Genomic DNA, 8,265 nt, shown 5'->3' on the forward strand with positions numbered 1-8,265 from the left:
AATGACCATGGCGTTATATTTATGTATTTTGAATTGTGTATATAAGTACCTGGGCCCAATTTCATAAAGCCGGTAAGCACAAAAATTTGCTTAGCATGAAATATGCTTCCTTGATAAAAACAGGATTACCAACCAAATTTTCATTTGTTGCATATTGCTTGATACTGGTATTCAAATGTTATTCGCTAAATCCTGAAAATCACGTGGAAATTTGGTTGGTAATCCTGTTTTTAATAAGGAAGAAATTTCATGCTAAGCAAATTGTTGTGCTTACATGCTTTGTGAAATTGGGCCCTGGTGACGAGGTTATATTTGTATAATCAGAAGTAGGATCGACTTTATTGATCAATAAACAAAATAAAAGGGAATTTTACCGAACTAGTAATTATTGTCTTGACTTTGAGAAATGCGCTGATATATGAATGCACAAGCTATTTTTATCAAATAAAATTTCGTTGTCAAGATAATTGCACATGATAACAATAACATAGGATTCGAACTGCCTCTAGCTATCGGGCAACCTCGGTAGTCTAGTTGGTAAGACACTGCTCTAGAATTGCAAGGGTCGTGGGTTCGAATCCCACCCGAGTAACATGCCTGCGATTTTTGTTTAGGGACTCGGGGGGAAAGTACTGAGTATACAGTGCTAACAAACATCGGTGTATTGGTAAAAACCAAAATTAGCTTTCTTTATCCCGAGATGCAAATTTAACATCTCTTATAACAGTTCTTCCTGGTGTTTAAAAGTGTTAAAGGCAGCCGGCACTATTGGTAATTACTCAAAATAATTGTTAGCATAAAAAATTACTTGTTAACGATCAATGGAGAGCTGTTGATAGTATAAAGCATTGTGAGAAACGGCTCCCTCTGAAGTAACATGGTTTACGAAAAACAAGTAATTTTTCACTAAAATATTTGAATTTGATTTCGAGACCTCAAAATTTGATTTTTAAGTCTCGAAATCAAGCATCTGAAAGCACAAAACTTCGTTTGACAATGGCGTTTTTTATCGCAACTTCGACGACCAAATTTTCACAGATTTGTTCCTTTGTGCATGTTGAGATGCACCAAGTGAGAAGACTGGTGTTTTAAAATTACCAAAGGTGTCTAGTGTCTTTAAGTTGCTCCAACCTCTTCCCTTTTGGAAATGCAACTGACTTGTATTGAACTTGGGTGGTCAGGTTGAATAAAGGGTATTCCACCTCTGGGACCCCGGTTCGAATCCCACCGGGCACTAAGTGGATTGGGTTTTCAGTTCCTACCTGATTGCGTGGGTTTTTCCTGGAATAACTCTCTGTGGTTTCCCTGAAACCTCCTTTATTGTCTTTTCTCCTTCGGGTTATTGTCTAGTAAAGGGATTAAATAAATTTTCTTTTCTAAAAGAGACATTTGGATTTACTTCCAGAATAAATAAACTGAAATGAAACGTAATTAACTTGTCTGGTGTCAGTCATAGATTAATTGGATCATAGAGCTTTTGGATTTGTTTGAAGAGAAATGTATAACCGGTGTCACATGCAATTATGTCCTCTATGCAATACTATCCGGAGGACATTATTGCATATGCAATAAAGTCCGCCGGACTTTTTTGCATATGCTATCGTGTCCGCCCGGACGCTGCTGCATACTGCAATTGTGTCCGCCCCCGTGCAAAACCGTCCTTGCAGTAAATTAAACGCCCTTGGTCAACGGAACACGTTCGCCATTTTTTTACAAGCTAAGTGCATGTCATGAATGACTTGGGAAATGTTCGGCCGTTGGGTTTTCGCTGCGATCATAAAGTACGTGTGAATATCCATCCTGCATTTATGATAGAAACTGGCCAACTTATTGTTACAGGTGGAAATAAATTTTTCCATGGCATAATAATTTTTGAGTTCTGTTTTGAATACTAAGAAGGATGGTTTGTTCTTGGACATTTTCATTTTGTAGATGTGAAAACGGCAAATTAATAAAATAAGGTTAGCAGCTTTACACTTAAAGTCTGTTTTGCCAAATAAAAATGTTTCATGGTCAAGGATGATGTTACGCTTAGTCTTGTAAATAATCCATGAAGCAACTGCTGTCCAAAAAGAAATTGTAGCGGCACATGAGCAAAACAAATGAATAAGAGTCTCCCCCTGGCTATTACAAAAAGTACATAAATTAGAGTCCAGCTTTTTGATTTTGAAAAGAAAACTGTTTGTACCTAGAATTCTATGAATAAGTCTATACTGGAACCATCTTAGTCTAGTGTCTATTGTGCAGTTGAAAGGAATATTGAAAATTAACGACCATTTAGAAAAACTATTATCTATTTGCAAACTAAAGTTCCACTTAGAAATAAATGTATAGGTGACTTTCCTGGAGGAGGTCAAGACCTTTAGGATTCTGCTGGAGCCTTTTTTGTCCCTCAAAAGGGTCTTGAAATTGAATGGAATAAAAGGAAGTTGAACAGTACCTTCCGTAAAAGACAGAATGTTTGGAAAAGCAGACTTAATGGCCCTGACCACACCCCCATGTTCCAGAAAATTAGTTTTAATGTGAAATTTATTTCTGAAATCATTGAAGGACAAAAAATTCCCGGCAACATCAACAAGGTTATGAATATAATTGACTCCTGCCGACTCCCAATGTTTGAAATAGATGCATTTTTTATCCACCTTAATTTTGTCATTGTGCCACAGAGAATTGGTCAATATTTCTTCAGCGGTCTCTGGGCTGTGTGCCATGGTGAATTTTGACCAGGATGTAAAGACATTTCTCCAAAAAGGGTTCCCGTACAAAGTTTGTTTATGTGCATAAAGTAATTTCAGGGAACCACCTTCAAAACTGGACAATCCAGAAATGCCCATAATCTTTTGGAATAAATGGACCCAACCACAACCATTGTCAGAAATTAGGAGTCTGCGGAGCCAAGTTATTTTAAGGGCGTTCATATATTCACGAACATCTATCATACGGAGCTCATCTTGGCTGTAATCTTGAACCATTTGATTTCTGCATACCCGGTCATGTCCCCTCCAAATAAATTTAAATAACATAGAGTTCAGTTCGTTAACAGTACTAACAGGTGGATCAGGGATGGTTAAAATAAGAAAGTTAAGCTTAGACAAAAGCAAAGATTTGGCAACAGTGATTCGGCAAGCATTCGAGATTCCTTTTGGACCAACTCGAAATCAGGTTACGCAAAGAAAGAATAGTCGTGTTGTAGTTGAGTAGAACCATGGAATGCAGATCTATGGAAAACTGAATACCAAGTATTTTAAAGGTTTCTAAAGGTTCCACCCAATGGGCATTGATCTCTTTTATTCTCTTTACATATCTTGCTTTCTTGCCCTTTCTTTGACCCTATCCAAACCACATTAGTTTTGTCTACATTGACTTTAAGTCCGGACATGTTGGCAAATGCGTCAAGGATATTAAATGCAGCAAGCATAGATTTAGCGGAACCATCAAGAAATAAAACAGTGTCATCGGCATACTGGGATAAACGAAACTCTTTACCGGCTACCCGAATACCTTTTAAATCTTCATCATTATCTATCATCATAGCAAGAACTTCAACACACATACTAAATAAATAGGGGCTTAGACCGTCACCTTGCCTGCAGCCCCGTTCTATATTAAATGATTCAGAAAGAAAACCGTTCACCAGAATCGAAGACGAGGCCTGCTTATAGAAGAGGTTGATCCACTGTTTTATGGATGCACCAAAGTTGAATTTATCAAGAACTTTGAGGATAAACTCATGTGATAGTGAATCGAAAGCTTTTTCAAAGTCAATGGAAATTAATTGACCAGGAATGTTATTCGAATCGGTGACATCAAGTAAGTCATACATCAAACGAATATTTTCACCAATGAACCGACCTGACATAAAACCTTTTTGACGCTCATTAATAATGATGGGTAGACAAGTTTTCAGTCTCTCAGCAATACACGCCGACGCCACTTTATATGATGTGTTCAGCAGGGAAATAGGACGCCAATTTTTTAAAAACTGCCGGGGTTTGTCCCCTTTTGGTAACAAAGTGATGATGCCGTATTTCTGAGTGACTGACAACTTGCCCGAGAAATAAGCAAAGTTGAGTGAGCGTAAGAGGAACCACGATAAATCAGGCGAAAAGAATTTGTAAAATTCAAAACTGAACCCATCGGAACCTGGGGATTTAGCATTCTTACTATTCTTTAAAGCTTGCATAAGTTCTACATGCGACAAAGGGGCTTCCAGATTATCCCGCATTGTGTCTGTAAGAATGGGAGCATTGGCTTTCTCGAAAATAGAATTTAAATCAGCCAAGTTATTAACCTTCCGATGAGATTACAGATTTTTGTAGAAATTCCTGGCTTCTGAAAGAATTTCTTTAGATTTGGTCAATCTGGAATCTGCATCATTACCAACACAATTGATAGATTTACTAACGTAACTACGTTTCTCCATATTCAGAAAATACTTGGATGGTTTTTCTCCGCATTCCATCCACCGTGTTCTAGATCTTATAAGTACACCATCCATTTTGATTTTACGAACATCTACCAGATCAGCTTGTTTAGCACTTAAGAGATCGATTGCATATTATAGTACGTAGGTTCAGTGCATGCACGCACATACCTGTACAGTCATGTACATGTCCACCGGACGGTTTTTGCATAGCCCCGGACACGATTGCATATGCAAAAGTGTCCGGAGCGGATAGTATTGCATGGCGGACACAATTCCATCAGACACCGGCACAAACCACAAACTCCCCCACCCCCACCCAGACAATGTTCCAACTGAGCGATATTTTTGGACAAACATTTGACCTACCAGTGTTCACAATCCCAGGAATTCTTGGATTAATGAAGAAGCCTTTCTAGGATTTTTGAGCTGGCAGAATGTCTGTGTCTTCAAACAAAGTTGATTTTATTTTGCTATCTTCATCTGGATTAGAACGTAGATAAATTGTCCATTGAGATTTTTCTTAAGGTGACCAGTGATATAACCATATAACTTTTCCGTTGGGGGGGGGGGGGGGGTGGGGTCGAGCCATTTATTTTTGCACAGTTTGATACACTATAAACAAAATTGTGATTTTGTCCAAACGATCAGCTTTGCCGGTACTTTCTTTACAGATGGTTTTAATCAAACGAATAAGCAGAAAACAAACATGCTACTTTGTGAATGCACCCCCCCCCCCCCCCCCCCCCCCCCACACACGCACACACACACAAAGGAAAAGAGCGCTGCCGCCAGTCAGCGGTTTTTTCGGTCACTTAGCCGATTTAAATAAGAAAAATAAATATAATAGATGTTAAATTTGCATCGGGGATAAAGAATATTTTTTTTTATTTTTACCCATACACCGATGTGTTTTAGCACTGTATACTCAGTACTTTCCCGAGTCCTGTGAAAAAAATTTCACAGGCATGTCACCCGAGTAACATGCCTGTGAATTTTTTTTCACAGGACTCGGGAAAGTACTTAGTATACAGTGCTAACACACATCGTTGTATGGGTAAAAATCAAAATTAATAAAAATGCATAATTGGCTGATGCAAACTGCTTAGCCCTACCAACTCATTGTGTTTTATTCCTCCATGGTTCAAATAAACGGAAAAACACCCCCAAAATAAATACTATACAATTCAAATAATATTTGCAGGAAAAACAGTCAATTGGGAAGCTCCTCGTTCTATTTTTATCATATTTCGTGTGTATTAAATGTGAAATTACAATGACCCATTTTCAAAGGTGACCCCACAGCTGTGTGTGGAAATGTTGTCCTAAACACGATTTATCGCATCTTTCATCCAACTGTACACACATTGTAAGGACAGTTGAATAACAAAAGCGCCAGTTACGCCTCACCGAGCAGCAGAGAAAGTGACAAAGCATACCAAAATCCAGCTGTGCAACACAAACAAATCTAGCTGTTGGTAAACTCATTGTGCGCAACGTGGGCTGATTTAGGAGAAAAAAGGCTACCAGTTGAGGCTAACTTGTAACGCTTCAGAAGGTTTGTGTATTGTTAAAGGACGATACCCTTTTGTTATGCCAAACAGGTATGCTGTTACCTCAGTTGCTGAAAGCAATAAAAGTGAATGCCCCTTCGCCCTTCGTCATTTTACTATCGTTCCACGCCCAGATAAAGTGACTGTTGTTGAGCATTGCATTCGTTCATCTTGAATCATCGACTACCACATCGATTTGAAAACTCGACTTGTGAACAAAACCACCGGTAAATATCCAACTGTAAGTGATAATTTATGTTGTTATTAACTGCAGCTTATGTAGGAAGTGTGCTTCTAAAAATTATTATGTGGAATTCGTTTATCCATTTAGAAAGGACCACCATTTCTCAATGGTTTGTCGTTATTATACAAAAAGAAATAATTTCACAATTTACCCAGTCACTTTCTCTTGTGGTTTATATTGATATAAAAAAACATTAAAAGACGCCAATCATTACAAAAACCCAGAGTCATACATCAACATTGCTTCTAGAAGTTTTTATTTTTTTAGTGAGTATTGGTTGATAATCCTTTTTTCGTTAATGTTTTCACCTTCAGTGAAACATGGCCCTCAACAAAGTTCTTATGTGTTAATTCATTTATTCACAAATTGAAAGGACCACCGTGTCTCAATGGTTTGTCTTTAATAAACAATAAAATAAAAAAAACTCCAATCATTGAAAAGAAAAACCTATAGTATAAATCATCATTGCTTGTAGATCTCGAACTCGTTCCTTTTTGTAGTGTATGTTAATTGATTTCTTTGATTTGTTTTCCCCAGTGAAACATGGCCATCAGCCGAACTTTCCTCCTCGCCCTCGTGTGCGTTTTTGCCGTTGTAGGTAAGATCTTAATAACCCTGTCATATTAGGCCTATGTTTTTTTTAGTGAGACAATTTGGTTTATTCCATGCATGGCTATCGGTACCACATTATTTCTTGACACCTCTGGCAATTGTCAAAGACTAGTATCCCAACACATGCATTAAATAACAGATCTGAGAAAATTTTGCTAGATTTGGTCATATAAGTTATAAAAAACAAAATAATGGAGAAAAATGTTTGTTTCAGATGCATGGGAAAGGCTTTGGGTCCGAAGTCTTTCTCAGATTCAAATGTTTTTTTTAGGGAGAAATTACCTCTTTCTCAAAAGATTACTTAAGAGGGAATCTTTTAGTTTAGGCCTACTCTTTGTTGCTCGTTACCAAGCCCAAGTTATAATAAGTTGTTATACTAAATATAATTATTTTGAGAACCATACATGGGAACAACTTCCATATCATGTCACAGAATTTAAACTCAAAATGAGATTTTCCTTTCGGTTAAAATTCGTGACAAAAGGTGGCAGGTAAGAAAATCTGTCCAAACCGCTGTATAAAGTTAAGGCATTTTTGAAGTTCATAAATTTGTTTTGAAATGGTATAATGTTTATTCGGTATGAATGGGAGACTTTCTGGGACGATAGAGGGCAGCAGACTTACCGGGTAAATCCATTGTTCTCAGAATTATGCGCATGTTCAGAACTACGTAAACAATGGAAATTTACCCGGTATGTCTGCTGCCACCTAGCGTTGGAAAGTCTCCTATTGAGATATTCCTTTTTGTAAAAATGAGTGAAAAGGGGGTGAAAGGATGCGGAAAGTTTGCCTTTCATTCCTTATGAGCTGTTTCTTTTGGGGAAAAAAAACACGTGTGAAAAGTGGTGGCAGGATAGGGCCCCCCGGAACTGGCGATATTTTTTAAATGCAATATCTGAAGTTTCTAAAAACAAAATGAAGTAATGTTCGTATCTCGCCAGTCGCAACCACTTTGTTATAAAATAAAATAGTTTCTAATTACATAATGAGATATTAATTTTTTTTTAAGAGTGGAAAATTTGTGGCAGGGATAAGGGCCTTATGAAAGATTACTGAACGGCGATATTTTTAAATGCCATTTATGAAAATAAAAAAATATAAAAAATAACCTTATTGAGATATTCCTTTTGTAAAAATGAGTGAAAAGGTGGTGAAAGGCTGCGGAAAATTTGCCTTTCATTCCTTATGAGCTGTTTCTTTTGGGGAAAAAACACGTGTGAGAAGTGGTGGCAGGATAGGGCCCCCCGGAACTGGCGATATTTTTTAAATGCAATATCTGAAGTTTCTAAAAACAAAATGAAGTAATGTTCGTATCTCGCCAGTCGCAACCACTTTGTTATAAAATAAAATAGTTTCAAATTGCATAATGAGATATTAATTTTTTTTTAAGAGTGGAAAATTTGTGGCAGGGATAAGGGCCTTATGAAAGATTA

Source organism: Asterias rubens, chromosome 6, assembly GCF_902459465.1.
Source record: "Asterias rubens chromosome 6, eAstRub1.3, whole genome shotgun sequence".
In the NCBI taxonomy this organism is placed as follows: Eukaryota; Metazoa; Echinodermata; class Asteroidea; order Forcipulatida; family Asteriidae; genus Asterias; species Asterias rubens.